Source organism: Eurosta solidaginis, chromosome 3 (assembly GCF_040869045.1).
Source record: "Eurosta solidaginis isolate ZX-2024a chromosome 3, ASM4086904v1, whole genome shotgun sequence".
Taxonomy (NCBI): Eukaryota; Metazoa; Arthropoda; class Insecta; order Diptera; family Tephritidae; genus Eurosta; species Eurosta solidaginis.
The window spans coordinates 276180296-276202996 of record NC_090321.1 but is presented as its reverse complement, the minus strand read 5'-3'; the positions used below and the strand labels follow the sequence as shown (position 1 = coordinate 276202996).

At 35.6% G+C, this 22701-nt stretch overlaps 1 protein-coding gene across 1 annotated transcript in view; it reads left to right on the top strand.

Moving 5' to 3' along the window:
* The window catches only part of LOC137245626 (mucin-2), a 119881-nt gene that overhangs the window by 71254 nt on the left and 25926 nt on the right, over positions 1-22701 (top strand). Inside the window, exon 2 of the mRNA XM_067776591.1 lies at positions 4218-4264. The gene's annotated coding sequence lies outside the window, so the exon portion shown is untranslated. The remainder of the gene's footprint in view (positions 1-4217; positions 4265-22701) is intronic.

Sequence of the window (22701 nt, the reverse complement as noted above, 5' to 3'; positions counted from 1 at the left end):
AAGAGCTTCTCTTCCAATTCGCGTCGTGAGCCTTTTAATTTTTCCTACAATTGGCATGACCTACCCGATGGCCGACCGCGAACGGCATCTGCAAGGCAGATGAGTTTTCACTGAGAAGCTTTTCATGGCAGAAATTCACTCGGATTGTTTGCCAAATCATTTCCGAGGGGCAACGCTGCTTAAAAACCCTTTTTTCCAATTGAAATAAGTTGTTTCTAAAATTTTGATGTTGCCTTGTCGGGAGTTGAACCCTGGATCTTCGGTGTCTCTAAATATAACTTCAATAGTTCTCATGCAGTATTGGGATAAGATTAAAGCGCTGTTAAAAGTTGCAAACAGTTTTTTCCTTGTACAGATAACAATTGTTTTTGTTTTTATCGGCCTATTGATAAATCATTCAAGGTTCGAATCGAGCTCAAGGCCAGAACAATAATTTTTTTTTTCTAATGATAATTATTGTTATTTTTTAATTTTTATAAATTTGAAAAATTGTATTTTGTTTTTGGAATAGTGAGTAGAAAATTTTTCAGAAAACCTGCCATAGCTGCGCAGATAGATCCATTTCGAAGGGTGAAAGCCTTCATCATCAGTACGCTTTAGGCATGCTGCGCTAACCATTTAGCTATACAGCGGTGGTTTGTTTGAGTGGCAAATTTGTTACTTCTATTCCTTTTTACCAACTATATTTATTCAGTGTTGCGCCATCTGGTGCAAATCACTGATAATGCTGGATTTTTTGTTTATTGTCAATTACTTTGTTTGACATTCCCAAGTGCTCATGGTTTATTAACAATTGTTTTTGTTTTTATCGGCCTATTGATAAATCATTCAAGGTTCGAATCGAGCTCAAGGCCAGAACAATAATTTTTTTTTCTAATGATAATTATTGTTATTTTTTAATTTTTCTAATTTTTTTTTTGAAAAATAACAATAATTATCATTAAAAAAAAATTATTGTTCTGGCCTTGAGCTCGATTCGAACCTTGAATGTTGTATAGATAACTTTTCGATAAATCGAACTTTCGGTAGGTATTCGATATGTTTTCGATACAGTACGAAATTTTTGATACTTATCGATTTTTTCGTTAACAAATCGAAAACTTTTCGATAACAAGCCGATAAAACGTCGATAGTATAACGACAACATCTCGAGAAGAATTTTTAACGATAACAAGCCGATATATAATCGACAACAATCCAAAAATATGCTGATAACAATCGGATTATAATAACAGCCCAATCGTTTTTCGTAATTAGAAATAAGTTTTTTCAAACCTTGCTAAATGATTCCAAAATTGTCCGAAAATAGTCGCTTACCTAATCCCTTAGTTATTTCTAACTACATCCGGAATGATACCAACATTCACTTCATAATGATCTCAAAATTATCCCGAAACCCTCTCTAATTCATTCAGGCGGAAGTACTAGCCGTGACTAAAGCCTATAACCACTGGAGGAAAATAGCTTAAACAGCAGCCGCGCCAATTTTTCATTGAAGGCCAAGCAGCAATTAAGGCAACATCTAAAAGTTTGTTATAGTGCAAGCGATCCCTGGAAAGAATCGGAATATGGAGAAGCCACATCGCTATTGGGCCCCATAGCATATGTGAATAGATGGGAATGAAAAAGCGGATGGGCTAGCTTAAGAGGGCGCGTTCCACGAAGCTTGCCCACCAGACGTCCCAATCAGATTGGGCGAGATTAAGAGAAGACGAGAGTTGTCCATGATCGGCTAAGCGGGAAGCACGAAACTTTTTTTAATCCCATGAGCAAAATTCTTTATAACAATCCGTAGAGCATTTTCCGACTATGCGACTTTTTCGATATCGATAAATCGACCAGCTCTAATACATATATGTACATACTTATACACTATATACCGTATGTTCATTATGTTGCTACCTTATACATGCTCGGTTTGTAGCTCTGCCAATAGCTACCAGCCGCAACCATCAGTCGCTTCTTTCTGCTCTGATAAATCTGTTGCAAGTGCGATAAATCAAGAATTTCTGAGAAACGCAATTCATTAAGCATCCGTACATCAACAAATCTTTAAGCCAAATACATATGAATGTAGTACAAAAACTCAGTTCCTGCCATGCGAAGCGCTTCCAGTAACTGCAGGGTTGGTGTTGAAAACTACTGCAAGAAACATTACAGTGAGTTTGCTATAAAAAAATTTTTCTTATTTTTGTTTATTTTCATAGGTGTTTTGGCTGATTTAGCCATGTCCGTCTGTCCGTCTGTCTGTCTGTATACAAACTGGTCACTCAATTTAGGTGTCCGATTAGGTGTTTGTCGGAACCGGCCGGATCAGACCACTATAGCATATATCCCCCATATAAGCGGATTTTTTTCATATCTTCCTCAATTTATTAGATTGAAGCTCCAAACTTCACCATATGCTTTCCTATATTGCACATATTAAAAAAAAAAAAAATCGATGAGATCGGTCGTATATATAGCATATATCCCCCACAACCAATTGTTCAGATAAGAAGCTTTGCGTAATTACTGCCCCATTTTAACAGCTAGAAGTTTCAAATTTCACCAAATACTTACGCTTACGTCATATATTGTTGAAATAAGTGATTTGTAGTCATATTTTTTACATGCACACCACAAAAAACATCAAACTTTGCATCCTCACACAAAGTACCTACGAATTTTTATACCTTCCATGAACATGAAATGGTATATAAACTTTGGTCCGATGTTTGTAACGTTGAGAAATATAGAAGATAGACTCACCATTAAGTATACCGAATTAATCAGGGCGTCGAACTGAGTTGATATAGCCATTTCCGTCTGTCCGTCCGTCCGTCTGTCTGTTTGAACGCAAACTAGTCAGTATTTTTGTATTATATTAGACATTTGTCGGTAGGATCGGACCACTATAACATATATATCCCATACAACCGATCGTTCAGATAAGACGATTTTGGTCATTCCTGCCGCAATTTAGAAAGTATAAACGTGAAACTCGGTGATATATATTCTAATATATCATAGAAGATATTCTGAAAAAATCACTTTGATCGGAGCTATATATAGTTATATCCCATACAACCGATCGTTCAGATAGAAAGATTTTTGGCCATTTCTCCCTTAATTTAGAAAGTATAAACGTGAAACTATATTATGTTTCTTTGTGGGTTATTTTTATAAAGGTAGTATTTCAACAATTGTTGTTTTTTATCGGCCTATTGATAGGGTATGAAGATTCGTTTCGAGCTCCAAGCCAGAACAATAATTTTTATAATAATTATTGTTTTTTTTTTTTTTCATTTTTCTAAATTTGCTGCCTAAAGCGTACTTATGATGAAGGCTTAGCAACCTTCTAAATGGATCTATCTGCGCAGTTATGGCAGGTTGTCTGCAAAATTTTCTATTCCAAAACTAAAACACATTTTTTCAAATTTAGAAAGAAAAAAAACAATAACTATCGTAAAAGTTATTGTTCTCGCCTTTAGCTCGAATCTTAAGAATGCCTTGAAGTTAGTGTTTCAAATTGTGCGGATCTTATTTATTTTACTATTATCTCTTTCATTAGTAATTTAGTAACACAAACTTAGATCTTTCTCTTACGGGGTATATGTTTAGAAATTACAATTAATGTCAAATTTTGATTGCGTTTTGCTTGGAAAAATTTTACACGAAATTGACAGCCTTCATGCAGTATTTGAAATATTTTTTAATATCGAAGGTCATTCATTAATTCCTTCACTTGCACACAATCGCTCGCCCATACTCTCAGCAAGTGAGTTTTGTAATTCATTTACCCAACCATATACCCCCCAATTTTCGTTTTGTTTCATTCCTGACATGCACAACCCATTTCGTGGCTTCAGTTTTCCAACACTCACTAAATCTTCAGCTAATTTTTATATTTAGTTTTCTAAAAAAAATTAATTACTATTTCACACGAGCAGTGTTGGTAGCTAATTCGTACAATTAGAGCTTTTCTGGGTTATTTTCCTTGCAACATATCTTGGTATGTGCTCACTTCAATTGATGTTTGTATATTTGGTCAGAAGTGGGGTTTAACACTTAAAATTACTACCATTAACGCCAAAGCATTTTTCCGTTTGAAAAAAAACGATGATTATTTTCACAAAAACTTACTAAAAAGCTTGCTTATACAAATTTGTCCCTAAATAAACATATACATATGTATATACTAATATGTTTCTAATTATTTTCCTTCTCTTTTTCAGATTTCGTAAAGCTGCTTTCGCACACTTGGCACGTTTTCGAGTTTACGGTAAGCTATTTTTATTATACCTTTCATGAAAATGAAATGGTATATTAACTTTGGCACGAATCTCAAAATTGTAAGTCCTTAAAGGAAAATAGATAGACCCACCATTAAGTATACCGAAATAATCAGGATGAAGAGCTGAGTTGATTTAGCCATGTCCGTCTGTCCGCCTGTCTGTTTGTATGCAAACTAGTCCCTCAATTTTTGAGATATCTTGATAAAATTTAGTGAGCGGGTATATTTAGGTGTCCGATTGGACATTTGTCGGAACCGGCCGGATCGGACCACTATAGCATATATCCTCCATACAACCGATTTTTCAGAAAAAGAGGATTTTTGCGAATCGTTAAGTATACCGAAATAACTTTTCGTAATTACTGCCCTATTTTAAGAGCTAGATGCTTCAAATTTCAACGAATGCTTACGAATATAGCATATGTTGTTGTCTGAAAAAATCATAGAGATCGGCGGTATATATATTGAATACCCCATATAAACTGTCATTTTTGCCCCTTTGTTTGCGGCTAGAAGCTTCAAATTTCATCAAATACTTACGTTTACGTCATATATTGTTGAAATACGTAATTCGTAGTCATAGTTTTTACATGCAGACCACAAAAAACGTGAAGCTTTGCATCGCCACACAAGTACATACCTATTTTTTATTTTATATTTATCTTAAAAATCGTTTAGGTATGTACATCTGTTCACTATATATTTCTTATCTTATACAGCTGTTTTTTTGGAGATTACGAATGGGATAGGATTATTGTAGAGCCCCATTCATGAAAGGTATGAAGGCATCGACACAGCCGAAGACAGTCTCTTCCTTAAATGTTAAAATATCAATTAGTGTGTACGTTAAGCAGCAAACAGAAACTAAAACAGTGATGCACAACGCCGGCAGAGATTTGAGTACAAACCCAACTTGTTTTGTGGTAGCATGTGTTTAACTTGAGAATGTGTGAGCACAGATTCACGCATGAGATGTTTACTGCTTTAAGTCCAAGCTAAAACTGATTGACTGCTTGCTTTATGGACGAGCCGCAATGTAGTTTTTCATATAAATGCGTTCATCACCATTTTATGCATGCCAGTAACATCGCCACAATCACGCAAGATGTTGCGTTTGTAAATATAAATAAAATAATTTAAAAAAAATTTTTAAGTTAAACGGTTTTTTTGAAAACAATACTTACATGAAGTAATAGTAATACTAAAAGCTAGAAAATAATTAGGTAGGTCCTAGGTACTAGCCATCACACTCCTCATCAATATAGGGCGTTGGTCAGACAATTAAATAAAAGCGTTGGGAGCGTGAAATTTCTAAAAATGTGACGCATAGCATAACCTGATTAAAGTTCAGTTGGTCTTATATATGACTATCAATAGAAATTTGACGCGTTCAACGCTTTTATTTAATTGTCTGATCAACGCCCTAGATTTGAGGAGGAGTGTACCTAGAACCTACCTAATTATTTTCTAGCTTTTAGTATTACTATTACTTCATGTAAGTATTATTTTCAATAAAACCGTTTAACTTAAAAAATTTTTTTTAGTTATTTTATTTTCAAGTTTATTTAATTGCCTATTATTTCTCATTCTATTTAGTTCATTTAGTGACTCATTATTACAAGGACTTTTTCCTAACTATTTGTTACAACCTAAGTCCTCAATACATAATCCTTCCAAAGACTTTACTCGACTCTACGCCACGTATGCTTGTCCCTCCTCCAACTCCAAAATAGTTAGATGTCACTTATACCGGACCGTATGTAATATCTGTTCCAAATATGAGCCAAATCGGGCATCATAGGTCGCTTTCTATTCATGTATCTATGTATTATGTGTTCCAAATATGGGCAAAATCGGACCACAAATATAATTTTTGTGAATATCTCGATCCTTCCGCCACCTAGCGACGACTTTTTTTCTTATTATTGCATTGTCGTCGGGTTCTGAACTATATTCCAAGTTTCAAGCTTGTAGCTTATCGGGAAGTTGCTTAAATTTCAATTACAAAATGCGTTCCCAGCGGCCGTGCATGCGGCCGTGCGGCCTGCCTGTCAAGTCAATCTAAATAAAACCTTTTAAAAAACTTCAGACTTGGCAATTGAAGTTAATTTCGCCTTACCCATTCAAATACAAAATTTTGCGAAGCACTCTTATAAACATTCTCACTATACAAAAAATATACTTGTTAACATATTTTGTGCCCTATTACTTGTTTGAACTGTGCAAATGTTAGAAAAGTACCAACAAGTGTGAAAAATAATTTCACTTGCAAAGTCTGAAAGCACCCTTTGCCAAAGCAAATATCGAATTCTTCTTATTATGCTTTGCCTGCAACAAAAGTTTGAAATTGTCTACTTTTTCATGTCAGATGGTGCCAGTGTTGTCGCTCAATCTGCCGTTCTCCATAAAAATACGTGAAATCTTCTCATCATGTATATGATGGCGTTGAACACATCTACATGAAAAACTGCTTATGTAGCGGGACTTTTCTGAATCTCTATAGCTGGGATCACACAATATGTAGGTAAACGCTGAATAGTTTTCCGAAGCTCGACAAAGCTCCCGAGTGCACCACTGAAATATAATAATGGATAAAGTTAGAAGAGAAATTGCGTGAATTTCACGATAACTTACTATTTAGTGCAGACACAAAATGGTCAATTTTATGCCGTACAGATGTACAAAAATTTGTACTATTCTCCATGGTGGTCGATATTTCTACAACTCAGAATTGACTTGAGTGTGCCCCATCTTTACAAGTGTTTTCAGTCTCAATAACTTGGTTTCCAAAAGTCAGCCCTACTCTGATGCTGAACACACTTTTAATGTTATCTGTAGATGTGTAAATTATTAGGAAGAGACGATTAATGATTACTTCGTACATCAGCGAACAAAATAAGACGAGTGGTAATTTATATAATTTCGTTAGTTAAACTCTGTTTTTGTATTTGCTATATTTTAAGAAAAAACTTCTTTGATTTTTGAAACTTAAACTGCGCAAACCAATCTCGAAAGCGGTTACGAAAAAATTCGAAAATCCAAGAAATCTTTGTCCATCTGTGTTAGTTTTCTTCAAACTAACAGTTAACGACATTAAGCGAAGGCGAGAGGTGCACATGATGGAACAAGCGGGAAAGGCGTGGGTTCAAGCGCGAGGCTGTAAAGTGTAGAAGATTATGTGTAGGTGTTGCAACCTTAGACTAACAACAAAGTTGCTTCTATCTTTAAAAAGAGAGGGCTGTAGACTCATGACGGGTATTCTGACTGGACACTGCCTTCTGGCGTCACATGCCTTTAAATTAGGCTTGGTCAGTGATAGCAGATGTAGGAAGTGCGGGTTGGAGGAGGAAACTATCGAGCACGTTCTGTGGTCGTGCCCTGCGCTTGCCAGGCTAAGACTCTATCTATTAGGAGTAATACAGCTGTCAGATATAGAAGCAGAAAGTGGCTTAAGTCCTAGGAAGCTTCTAGTATTTGCCAAAAGGACGGAGTTTTTTTATAACATAGGTCCTAGTTTTTGATAGGGTTTTTCAGTTTGGCCATTAAAACGAACTTCTGGTAACACTACGGACTCATTCAGTCTATGTGAAGTCCTCATGGACCGGCCAGTTCAACCTAACCTAACAGTAACTTCCCTCTTCGCTTCACGATAATGCCAGTGCACAGGTGGCCTTGCTTAGCCCGTATGTATGATGACCCTCTCTTTTTCTGAGGTGACGCTGCACTTCTCGTCGTACCAGTACTTGTTTCGGCTCTCTGTAATCATATTATGTAGACAGCTTCGTTATGTAGTAAGAGGGGTACCTGCACCGTAGCTCTCATAAAATGCAAGGCGCCATATACCTTCGTAGAAATTTGAACCGAGCTTCTTTTCCAATTCCCCGAACGGGCAATTTTTCACTGAGAAGCTTTTCATGGCAAAAATGCTTCGGAGTGTTTTCCAAATCACTACCGAGGGGAGAGCCTGCTGTTTTCTAATTGGAAAAACTTATTTCTAAATTTTTGATGTTGCTTTGCACGGGACTTGTATTCAGGATCTCGGTGCGGTGGCGAAGAACGCTATTACCACACTACGTCGTCAAAAGGCCAATATTATTCAAGGGCAAACGATCCAAGCAAAATGTCTGAGCGTTCACTAACAAAAAAAACTGGCATTATCCATCGAACTGCGGGTCTATTCAACCGTTATTGCTGTAACGACCAACTACTTTAAATGTACTGCTTCTAGAGGAAAATCAAAAACGTTCATGGAACATGGTGTGGAATATTGGTTAAGAAATTTTGTTTTTAAAAAACATAAAAGAACATGGGGAACAGTTTCTTAAAAAATAAAGTTTAAATCGAAAGTTTGGTTGATATATCGAACTCTAACCGCAAAATTTGTCATAACAATCCCCACGCCTCACAGTGTGATATATCATCAGCCTAACTGATATAAAGTCACGATTGGAATAAATAATTAATTTTTCTAGCTCTACTCACCAACTAACGCTTTTACATAAAAATAAATATATTATTTGTAAACATTTATTATTATTTCACCACTTTTTAAAATTTTATTGAGCTAAATAAATTTAAATTAAGAAAGGTTATATCAAAGTTAAAAAAAAATTCATTAGAGAAAACATATTATTGTGAAGAAAAGCATATTTTTTTATGTAGTAATAAGTAATTGCAATAAACTTAAATAAATGTCATCTAAATCAAAAAAATCCAAGTCGATAACTTTATGTTAATCGCTGAAACTTGAGTCGAACTCTTCATCTTGGTCTGAGATGTCGAAGCCTTGATCAAAATTTGCTTCTGGGTTTGGCAATAGTTTAAGTACTTCTTTGTCGAATTTGCCTTAAATTTATTCGAGCTCTTTTCTGAAATAGAGTATATTAGGGGATCGACGACAAAAAACAAATATTGAATATATCTTCCATTGTATATTTACGATACATCTTTGTTATAATGTTTTGCATGTAGCTCTTAAAATCTTTATTTTTATTCTCGAGTGCTTCCCCTGAGAGCTTTTCTGTTGGAAGTAATGCTTTATTGATAATGTCTGCCCCATGAATCAAAATTTTGTGAATGCTCGATGGCATGTAATACCATGGGTACAAATCTACAAAAATTTTTGTGGTCAACGGCGAATCCACATGACATTGTTTGAAGTATGACAGCAAATCGCTTAATTAGATTCAGTCAAATCCCGTTATTTCCGCAGCATTTGAAGGGCATTGGAAAAACGTCTGGCTGTGTTGCCATCATTGGTCGGTCCAAAGCCTTGTTTTGGAAAATCTACTAATAACCGCATGTCTTCTCTTTTTCTCTCTTCAACAACCTTTTTTCCGTTCCTTCAAGTGTTTTGTCCACCAACGCTTGCAGGTGGACTTCCGCTGACAGATCAGTTATAAGAATGGATTCTTTTGGAGGATAACATGAAATTTTTTCTTTTCTTAGTAATTCATATGCTGGGTAAATGTCAGCATAACATTATTTAGCCCCAGATCGTACTTCTAAATACATTTTAACTGTAAACTTTCGATTTATGTATAGAGCTACTGCCTCTTCTGGAGTATATTTTAAAATCACTGATGCTGGACGAGTAAGGGCATGCTATATTTTAGTTGCATCTGCATTTTTGGTGATGGCTTCTACCATGAATGCTGCATCCCGCTGAACTGATAACCTCAAGCTAGAAGCAGTTGCAAAAGCCAACTCTTTTTTTGAATAGTTTCTTATCAAATGTGATAACTTTTTCCTTTTCGACTGATGACTAGTCCCCGAAAAAGATATCACTGTTCATCACTTCATCTTTAAAATATGTCTGCAACTTTTCCACTCACACATTTTGAAACAGCTTTTTTTACTGGAGTCAACTTTGAGCTGTAATTTTTTTCTTTTGCGTTATTTTGCTTATATAGAATCTCGAAAAGTTCGTCCTTTGAAATTGCCATATTTCCTGAAAACAAAATACTACATGAAAACCTGCATTTTCTTGCAGCTAAAGTTGTGCTTTTTTAGTTATACGAATAGTAGAAAACAAGTCTAGATAAAAACAAGTAAGGCTAAGTTCGGGTGTAACCGAACATTACATACTTAGTTGAGAGTTGTGGAGACAAAGTAAGGGAAAATCACCATGTTGTAAAAAGAACCTAGGGTAACCCTGGAATGTGTTTGTATGACATGTGTATCAAATGGAAGGTATTAAAGAGTATTTTAAGAGGAAGTGGGCCATAGTTCTATAGATGGACGCCATTTAGGGATATCGCCATAAAGGTGGACCAGGCCTGACTATAGAATTTGTTTGTACGATATGAGTATCAAATGAAAGGTGTTAATGAGTATTTTAAGAGGGCGTGGGCCTTAGTTCTATATGTGGACGCCTTTTCGAGATATCGACATAAAGGTGGACCAGGCCTGACTATAGAATTTGTTTGTACTATATGGGTACCAAATGAAAGGTGTTAATGAGCATTTTAAAAGGGAGTGGGCCTTAGTTCTACAGGTGGACGCCTTTTCGGAATATCGTTATAAAAGTGGACCAGGGGTGACTCTAGAATGCGTTTGTACAATATGGGTATCAAATGAATGGTGTTAATGAGTATTTTAAAAGGGCGTGGGCCTTGGTTCTATAGGTAGACGCCTTTTCGAGATATCGCCATAAAGGTGGACCAGGGGTAACTCTAAAATTTGTTTGTACGATATGGGTATCAAATGAAAGGTGATAATGAGTATTTTAAAAGGGCGTGGGCCTTAGTTCTATAGGTGGACGCCTTTTCAAGATATCGCCATAAAGGTGGACCAGGGTGACTCTAGAATTTGTTTGTACGATATGGGTATCAAATGAAAGGTGTCAATGAGTATTTTAAAAGGAAGTGGCCCTTAGTTGTATATGTGAAGGCGTTTTCGATATATCGACCAAAATGTGGACCAGGGTGATTCAGAACATCATCTGTCGGGTACCGCTAATTTATTTATATATGTAATACTACGAACAGTATTCCTTCCAAGATTCCAAGGGCTTTTGATTTCGCCCTGCAAAACTTTTTCATTTTCTTCTACTTAATTTGGTAGGTGTCACACCCATTTTACCAAGTTTTTTTCTAAAGTTATATTTTGCGTCAATAGACCAATACAATTACCATGTTTCATCCCTTTTTTCGTATTTGGTATATAATTATGCCATTTTTTTAATTTTTCGTAATTTTCGATATCGAAAAAGTGGGCGTGGTCATAGTCGGATTTCGGCCATTTTTAACACCAATACAAAGTGAGTTCAGATAAGTACGTGAACTGAGTTTAGTAAAGATATATCGATTTTTGCTCCAGTTATCGTGTTAAGGGCCGAGCGGAAGGACAGACGGTCGACTGTGTACAAAAACTGGGCGTGGCTTCAACCGATTTCGCCCTTTTTCACAGAAAACAGTTATCGTCCTAGAATCTAAGCCTCTACCAAATTTCACAAGGATTGGTAAATTTTTGTTCGACTTATGGCATTAAAAGTATCTTAGACAAATTAAATGAAAAAGGGCGGAGCCACGCCCATTTTGAAATTTTCTTTTATTTTTGTATTTTGTTGCAATATATCATTACTGGAGTTGAATGTTGACATAATTTACTTATATTGTGTAAAGATATTAACTTTTCTTTTAAAATTTGAATTTAAAAAAAATTTTTTTAAAAGTGGGCGTGGTCGTTCTCCGATTTTGCTAATTTTTATTAAGCAGATATATAGTAATAAGAGTAACGCTCCTGCCAAATTTCATCATGATATCTTCAACGACTGCCAAATTACAGCTTGCAAAACTTCTAAATTACCTTCTTTTAAAAATGGGCGGTGCCACGCCCATTGTCAAAAATTTTACTAGCTTTCTATTCTGCGTCCTAAGTTCAACTCACCTACCAAGTTTCATCGCTTCATCCGTATTTGGTAATGAATTATCGCACTTTTTCGATTTTTCGAAATTTTCTATATCGAAAAAGTGGGCGTGGTTATTGTCCGATATCGTTCATTTTAAATAGCAATCTGAGATGAGTGCCCAGGAACCTGCATACCAAATTTGATCAAGATATCTCAAAATTTACTCAAGTTATCGTGTTAACGGACAGACGGAGGGACGGACGGACGGACGGACATGGCTGAATCGAATTTTTTTTCGATACTGATGATTTTGATATATGGAAGTCCATATCTATCTCGATTCCTTTATACCTGTACAACCAACCGTTATCCAATCAAAGTTAATATACTCTGTGAGCTCTGCTCAACTGAGTATAATTAAAGCGGATAAACGCGGATAACGAGATTGCTGGTCTAATGAATTCAAAACATTTAGAAAATGTTACTTAATTTAACATCATCCCACTATACATGAAAAACTAATTCCTGTTCGATTAAAATCACAAAAATGTTAATTTACTAAAATTAGCATACCCCAGAAAATAAACACAATATTATGTTTTAGCAATTGAAGTATAACTCACAGCAGGCCAGCAATTTAAACTTTCACACTCAATGGCAAAAATATGAGTTAAAACTTTTTCTCAATTGATATGCTTCAAAATAAAACTCCGTTAGTCGATTCAACTTAGTTCAAGTTTCCTAGTTTTATATTTTTTCGCTTAATAACGTATTTCTAAATAGAATTTCAAAAGAATTTTTGAAATTCAATGGTATACTTTTTTTAATTAATACTTTATAGCACATGAAAGTAATACACTGTGCGCCTTTGGGTCGCAATTACTTGTTCAAACTTTTTTTTTGTTTTTCTTAACCTTGGAAAAGTACAAAAAATATACGAAAAACAAAAAAAAAAATGAAAAAGCTTAAAGTTATTTGCAAGTCATTTTTTATATTCACCGAAAAAAAAAATGGAATTAACAAAGAATTGAATGAGCCATTATTTGGACTGTTGTTTAATGAGTACTAATTATAGTAATAATTTTATATACCGATAGATTAAGTCATTTTTGGTTGAATGCATATTTATTGAAGGGAAACACTTTTGTCTTTTTCCTATAATTTTTTGTTGTACATAGTTCGATTGTAGTACGATTAAATAATAATATCGGGTTTTGACAGGCGAATGGCCAAATATTAGTTTATCCCCTTTTCATTTCATGCCAATTAATAAAAGCCAGAGAGCGTAAAGATTTTAACTTCTATTCATCTAGATATTACAAATTTTCTTTGTGCCTGAGATATGATTTCAATAATTTAAAGCACAAACTTATCGTCAGCGTTTCAAGCAATAGTCACCAAATACATTTAAGTATTTTTGTGTTAATGACGACAAACATTTCAAAAAAGGAAAAGTGTTCGACAGCTAACCTCATGAAGTCAATTTTAGCATGGCTGCATACTTAGGATTTCATCATAAAGTCTTCGTTCTGCCAACTGGCGGCAATTGGTCACACCAAGGAAGTTTAAGCGGAATAGAGGCCACCCTCTACCTCGGCTACCATATGCGTGTCCCGATAAGAAAATACTTTCTTAGCCGGAGCGCCATCTTTCATTCCCATAACATGGCCTAGTCAGCGTAGCCACTGCGTTTTAATTCGCTGGACTATGTTGATGTCTGCGTAAAGCTCGTACAGCTCATCATTAAATCTTTCTCGGTACTCGCCATCGACAACGCGTAGAGGTCTCTCGAACACTCCCACAGCCGCTTCATCCAACGTTACCATGGTCTATGCTTCTGCACCATATAGCAGGACGGGTACGATCAAGGCACACACGAGCCTTTTTAAGGCAGCCCAAAGTCATAAAAACATTATAGAGTGATTTTTACCAGAACGTCGACCTTATATTCTTATGACTTTGAAGCCTTGGAAGCATTATAATGCATTGAAGCTACTTATTCAGCTGCCGTAGAACTTACCGTTTTTCAGTTATTTTTAAAAATAAATATTAATACTATGTGTTGTTGCTAATCAGGGACTGCCCCTTCTTGCTTAATCTATGAAAGCATTTTTAAAGCAATTTTTTTATTTTTATTTTATTAAATATTTTGAGAAAAAGTGCCATTTTAAAATATCTATGTAATTCCCATCTTACACTTCGGTCCCTGACATATTTGCATATGTACATGGTTTTGGACTGTAGTGCTGAAGAGTGTTGTTGTTTGTTTACAAACCGAAGTACTTATAAAGAGACATCCATACAAGAGGTGAATTTCATGCATTTCCCCAAAGGTACATACATATGTACAAGTGTGATAATCATATTTATATTGTTATGTATAAAGTCTTAATTACAACAAAATATTCAACAAGTCATTACAACATAGGAATCCCTCGACTCAGTTTTATAGCCAATTCCATTGTTGAGTAAGAGCTAAAAGGGCAGTCGCAAAATTTCATATCATGCATCTGTTTGTATGTACATAGCATCGTATGAAAGAGCAGCTAGGCGATTAAATTATATTTATATAAATCTCATTACTTAAATGGAAAGGGCTGGGCGGTGCCTTAAGCAAACTTTCTTTTACAAAATGTAATCAAAATAACGTCGTTTTGATGACATGTAGGGGTCAGTAACTTTATATGAAAAAGCTTTAAAATAGTAGCTACATACATATGTGTATGCGCATATTATTTTGTGCACATTAGGGAAGGTCTTTTTTCATCATCATATGCCAAAAGTAAAGATATGGAATGAACTATAATTTTTTTACAAAATGCTCAGTAAATTATAATTAAAAATTACTGTTCTCATAGAAAAAGCAAAGATTTACCTCCTTGGAGATTTAGGTCGAGCTTCTCCCACAAATTAGCTGGACGGGACCTGCATGTTTTATGCCGACTCCGAATGGCTGCTTCAAGGCAGATGGATGTTCACTGGGCTGCCAGAAATACACTCGGAGTGTTTGTCAAAATATTGCAGGGTGCGACCTCGCTTAGAAAAACTTCTAATTGAAAATATATATATATAAAAAGAATAGCAACAAAGAAGCAAAAGTTAGAGATAAATTACAAAGTGTATAGTGGGGGATTCAAATGGCTTAGGGGATTGACACATCTGTCATAACACCAGTATGAAGGCAGCTTGCTGATGAAGTAATGAAATTCACAAACATGTCCTAGTAGCCATCGTCATGTACAAATTTTTGTAATTTTTCACTTTTGCCAATAAAAAAAAAAAATGGTGTAAAACAACAGGAGCATGCGCCCAAATATATTACGAATAAATATTTTTTTTTATTTTAACGGTTTACATTTGTTGAAGGCATTAGTGTTGAAAAATTGAATGTAAAATATGCATATAATATAAGCATAATACAAAAGTGTTTGAATTATAAAAATGAAGGTTTGAATTATAAAAATTAAGGTTAAGGTAGCAATACCGGGAAGATTGCGAATATTTTTCAGAAAAAACAAATTTCAAAGCTTCCTGAAGTGATTTTGCGGTGATCCCGAAGTCCGAAATGATTCTGGATTAGTCACTAAAAAAAAAAAACCGTAAAGTAGTCAATGAACTATTCCAAAAGAGCTTGGAAATTATTCCAAACTATTCCCGAAAATAAACTCAAAACGCTGCCCGAATTAACTGCGAATGAGCCTTTTTAAAGCAATGTCCGGGATATTTCAAAACTATTACAGAACCATTTGAAGTATTAATAAAACGACCTCGAAATGACCGGCAAATAATCACAATACACTGAAATATTCCAACAGTCCCAAATTAACAGTATCGAAACATCCCGAAGTATTATCAATTACCCATGTACCATATTTGAATGCAAATAGAACGCAGCCTTTGTAAATTGTTTAGAGCGGGAACGGTTAAGCTAAGAATTTACTTCATTTCCTGTTTGGTCAATAAGTCTTAACCTTGTCCTTTTTCTTTTCGTTGTTCTGATTTGGTTTATGTCCACTTCTTAATATTTAACTAAGAATTAAGTAACTTCATACTTAGAGCTTTCAATGAAAGAACCACCCTAACCAACTTAATGAGGTACGTATACAAACTGTGTTTATATACTGACTTTGTTTATATCCATGTCTAAAATCCATATAATAAGCGAAATTTGAGTAAATCCGTTCCACTGAGATATCTGATTGTCCACTTTTCAGCTGTTTTCACAATCACATGAAGCCTCTTAAGTAGGTTATACCCTTATGTACTAGGGCTTTTATTTCGAAAATCACATTTCACGGTAATTGTAATTTAGTGATTTCCAGTTAGAATTAATTGAAACCAAAATGTATAGAGATAAAATTCAAGTTCAAAGCATACAATATACCTACGGTCGTGAAAATGTGGTAAATTCCCTTTCGACCACGTCTGCTTTGCAATATTTTTGTGATTCTCAATGATATATTAAAGAATTACTTAGTTATTGATATTAAAAGCAAAATGTATGTAATAATTTTTTAAGATGATCGCGGCTACACCACTTTTGTCTTTCTTTGCAAATTATATTCGAAAATATATTAATTAAAGTGTCGGTTCGTAACCACGAACTCTTTTTATTGAGATAGTAAAATGGTAGAGTACAACTTTAAATACGAAATCTCTGTAACTAAATGAGAGCCTTTGAAACTTGCTCCATTTGTGTTCATATGGGTTGACCTTTGGGAATATTGTAATGCCTGTGGTTGATGCCTAAGGCGCGTACCATAACATTTAGAATAAAGGAGGAGTTAGAAAAGCAACCAACATCGTCTAGATGATGGAGTGACCATATACATCATCAATTTGGAGCAAGGTAAACGAGACTTGGGTACTAGGCAAACTCTTTTATTCAACAGGAGCTTTGCTGCAAGTAAACTTTGATACTCCAATAGAGAGAAGAGGCGAATGCAGGATGTAGCAAGAGCGATCAACGGAGAGCGACAACTCTGAGCTCAAGATGTGCAAGGGTATAGAAAGGTCAGAAAATGAAGGAAATAGAAAAAATTGTATTATAGTCATTAAGAAGCCAAAAGAAGGTAACTTTGAGCTGGGTCTCGGGAGGAGCAGATAAAAAGATAACTCGTAAATTTTGGCGTATCTGTGCCTGGCCGTGGCACTACTTAAATGGTCCAAATTAGATTACATGAAAAAAAGAAGAGACCAGGTGTGGAAAACAAGCAAAAATCCCAAAGATTTTGGGCAGGTGGAATGTTTAAATTAAAAAGAAAGCACTCTAGGCTCACCATGGACCATCTTACGTACTAGATATATAAATTAAGTGTCAGCAACAACAGGATAGTGTTTGTTCCTTGCACTCGTCAAATCAAAACTCACGCTATTAAGAGCGGGACTGATAGATCTCTGAGAAGAATATATAGGTAAATGATAGAAGTGTATAGGATGATTTAAGTATTGGCCAAGAGCGCCCATACATAATACCCTATACAATTTTATAACATCCTTGTATTTGTTACGTTGCAGATGAGTATATTTTAGTTCGTTGCATCCCAATTAATTTGATTTACACTGACAGTTTACCAAAAAATATATAATGCAAGTAATCATAACATCAAAATCAAGAAATTCAACAACTTTTGCTTTCGTTTAACCCATATCTCTTGTGCATGCTCCGCAATCTGAAATATTCATATACTTAAATGACTAGGTAAGTACCTATATACTTGTTTGTATCGAAGTATTCCATACCTCTAAGCATATCCGCTTACTGCATATTCCAATTACGAATGTATGTTGTTGTTCTTGCATGCACTACGTTCATATGCATGACAATCAACAAATGAAATGAAATTGCACACGAGCAATTCAGTGAAAAAGTGAAAATGAAAGTGACCATCTAGCAACCGGGCAACCAACCGACTGGCTCCAGTTAAATATGTAGTTGAACGGTCAGTTCAGCTGGCAGGCAAAGTCTGATAATCAACAAGCCAATCGCCACCTTTGCAGTTGCGCAGACAGCGGCTTAACATTAAAGTTGATTTTTACAAGGCATTTGTTGTTGTTTTTAGTTTTGATAAAGCTTTTGTGTTGTTACAATTCAATGACCACAAACATCACGATGCTGAAATTACATACGCAGCTACACATAAATACAAAGGCAATAGCTATTTTTTATATATTATACATATGCATGCACCACACAATAACAAAAGATCAGTCGAAGCTCTTTTATTTAGTTGTAGTAATTGCAATTGCAATCATCACTCCGTTATCATCAGGTGCATATTAGACACGCCAACAATATCGAGTACCAAAGTTGCCACAGTAATGTTTTTAAACTCAGCGTGCTTTGCACACAGAGTATATTAACTTTGATTCGATAACGGTTGGTTGTACAGGTATAAAGGAATCGAGATAGATATAGACTTCCATATATCAAAATCATCAGTATGGAAAAAAATTTGATTGAGCCATGTCCGTCCGTCTGTCCGTTAACACTATAACTTGAGTAAATTTTGAGGTACCTTGATGAAATTTGGTATTTAGGTTCCTGGGCACTCATCTCAGATCGCTATTTAAAATTAACGAAATCGGACTATAACCACCCCGACTTTTTCGATATCGAAAATTTCGAAAAACCGGAAAAGTGCGATAATTCATTACCCAAGTCGGATAAAGCGATGAAACTTTGTAGGTGGGTTGACCTTATGACGCAGAATAGAAAATTAGTACAATTTTGGACAACGGGCGTGGCACCGCCCCTTTTAAAAGAAGGTAATATAAAAGTTTTACAAGCTGCAATTTGGCAGTCGTGGAAGATATCATGATCAAATTTGGCAGGAACATTGCTCCTATTACTGTATGTGTGCTAACTAAAAATTAGCAAAATCGGATGAAGAACACGCCCACTTAAAAAAAAAATTTAAGTCAAATTTTAACAAAAAATTTAATATCTTTACAGTATATAAGTAAATTATGTCAACATTCAACTACAGTAATGATATGTTACAACAAAATACAAAAAATAAAAGAAAATTTCAAAATGGGCGTGGTTCCGCCTTTTTTCATTTAATTTCTCTAGAATAATTTTAATGCCACAAGTCGAACAAAAACTTACCAATCCCTGTGAAATTTGGTAGGGGCATAGATTTTTTGACGATAATTGTTTTCCGTGAAAATGGGCGGAATCGGTTGCAGCCACGTCCAGTTTATATATCTGTCCTTCGGCTCGGCCATTAACCCGATAACTTGAGCAAACATCGATATATCGTTACTTAGTTCACGTACTTATCTGAGCTCACTTTATCTTGGTATAAAAATGGCCGAAATCCGACTATGACCACGCCCACTTTTTCGATATCGAAAATTACGAAAAATGAAAAAAATTACATAATTCTATACGAAATACGAAAAAAGGGATGAAACATGATGATTGGATTGGCTTATTGACGCAAAATATAACTTTAGAAAAAACTTTGTAAAATGGGTGTGACACCTACCATATTAAGTAAAAGAAAATGAAAAAGTTCTGCAGGGCGAAATCAAAAGCCCTTGGAATCACGGCAGGAATACTGTCAGTGGTATAACATATGTAAATAAATTAGCGTTACCTGACAGATGATGTTCTGGGTGACCTTGGTCCACATTTTGGTCAATATCTCGAAAACGCCTTCACATATACAACTAAGGGCCACTCCCTTTCAAAACCTTCATTAATACCTTTAATTTGATACCCATATCGTACAAACACACTATAGAGGCACCCCTGGTCCATCTTTGTGAAGATATCTCGAAAAGGCGTCCACCTATAGAACTAAGGCCCACTTCCTTTTAAATAACTCCTTTCATTTGAGAGCCATATCGTACAAAAGCATTCTAGAGGCACCCCTGGTCCACCTTTATGGCGATATCTCGAAAAGGCGTCCACCTATAGAACTAAGGCCCACTCCCTTTTAAAATACTCATTAACACCTTTCATTTTGATTCCCATATCGTAAAAACACATTCTAGAGTCCCCTGGTCGAACTTTATGGCGATATCCCGAAATGGCGTCCACCTATAGAACTATGGCCCACTCCCTCATAAAATACTCTTTAATACCTTCCATTTGATACCCATGTCATACAAACATATTCCAGGGTTACCCTAGGTTCATTTTCCTACATGGTGATTTTCCCTTATTTTGTCTCCAAAGCTCTCAGCTGAGTACGTAATGTTCTGTTACACCTGAACTTAGCCTTCCTTATTTGTTTTCATCAAAATTGATTCTCAAATAAAGGCCAACATTTTTTTTTTCGGAGCAAATTTCTAAACGTTTTGAACTCTTGGGAAATTAAAACATGAAAGTAAAGTACTATGTCGTAAACTGTTTAACATATTTATAAGTAATTCGTCCCAACGCTTGCTGAGCTGACTCGAGGTCCATTTATGGAGGAGAAGACCACAGGTAGATAGCGGAGTCTCGAAATCCCTAGAGCCATCTTCCTCCGGTTCAACTATATTGATGTGGGCTGAGATATCCGCTTGCCAGTTGTCCGGGATATCAATATGGTCTGGGACCCAGATAAACCTAATCATAAAATAGTTCGAAGCAGTCGCAAGCGAGATCAGGCAATCCCAAACCACACCCGATCGCACTAAATTTGAACTCAAGGCCTTGATAGCTATCAACGTAAACTTTAACTTCCTATCCGTACTGGATAGCATTTCATCTACCTCATGCTTAATCGCAGCAACTTCCGCATGGAAGACGCTGCAGTGATCAACCAAATTAAATTTTCGGCTTACATTTAACTCTTGATAAAAGACTCCCCCACCAACCTTTCCGTTCATATTCGACCCATCTGTGAACAAGGTTACCTGCCATAAGTCCCCTTCCCCATTGTAATGACTGGGGTGAGGGTTGCACGGGGGCCGCTATCTGCACACAATACTCCGCCCTGTCAGGGATAAATCCGAACCTGGTAAAAAGGCTAGAATGCCCAAAATCAGAAAGCCCATAGCCCATATCACGAAGCCCGACCAATTACCGTGTGGTACGTAACACAATGCAAGCTTCTTAAAAAATCGTTTGTGCACCAGGAGCTAAAGGACGTACGAATGTTATAAATTTAATTAATTGGAAACCTCTAGCTCTTGAAATGAGACAGAAATAAAAGCTTCGTATCTGAACAAACGGTTTTAAGGAATATATACTATATATACGACCGATCTCTATGATTTTTGTATACAACATTAAATACTCTATACGTAATCATTTGGTGAAGCTTATAGCTGTTAAAATGGTGTAGAAATTACGAAAAGTTTCTTATGCGAACAATTGGTTATATGTGATATATGCTATATAATCGACTGATCGCTGCGACTTTTAAAGACAATAATAAGTTACGAAAAGCTTTAGAAAAATCGGTTTTATGAGGTGTACATGCCATATACGAAAGCATCTTGTGAAATTTGAAGCTTATATCCCTTAAATTGAGGAAGATATAGAAAAAATCTTTTTTTTTCGAAAAATTGATTGTATGAGGGATATATGCTCAAACAAACGTCTAATAGAACCCCCATGTATACCCGATCGCCAAATTTTATGAAAATATCCCAAAAATTTACTAGTTTGCGTTCAAACAGACAGACGAACATTGATAAATTAAACCAGATTGTCAACCTGATCAATTCGCTATACTTGTTGGTGAGTCTAACTTTTCTCCATCAAGGACTTACAATTTTGAGATTCGTAACAAACTTTATATACCATTTCATTCTCATGAAAGGTATAATGAACTTATTGCGATACGAATTCACTACAGTTAACTGAAACTGTCCTGCAGGATTATCAAAAAGTTATCACGCTGTCCTACAATATCCCATATGCAAGAATACCACAACCAGTTCTGTTAAGGATACTGCTGATATCACATAATCGCTAAAACTTCCATAAGTTAAGTCAAGCATAAAGAAAAATGACCGTTTATGTTTCAAATGGACCAAAGTGGCAACCTTGTGAACACCATCATTGGCAACAACACACCAACAACCTGCTTGTAGTAAGAGATACGATATTGGAGGCATTGATGATATTAGCCTTGGTTGCGTCCAACATAAATAAATCCATTAAAGTTGATTAAATAGTTGTTGCGCTTTTTATACCCAGCTGTAGTTGTACACTGGGTATGATAACTATGATTGGATAACGGTTCCTTGTACAGATATAAAGGAATCGAGATAGATATAGACTTCCATATATCAAAATCATCAGTATCGAAAAAAAAACTTGATTGAGCCATGTTCGTCCGTCCGTCTGTCCGCTAACACGATAACTTGAGTAAATATTGAGATATCTTCAGCAAATTTGATACACGAGCTTATCTGGACCCAGAATAGATTGGTATTGAAAATGAGCGAAATCGGATGATACCACGCCCACTTTTTATATATATAACATTTTGGAAAACACAAAAAACCTGACTATTTAGTAAATAATATACCTAGAATGTAGAAATTTGACGTTTGGACTGATATTGAGACTCTTGATAAAAATTTGAAAACAATTTTTAAAATGGGCGTGGCACCGCCCGCTTGT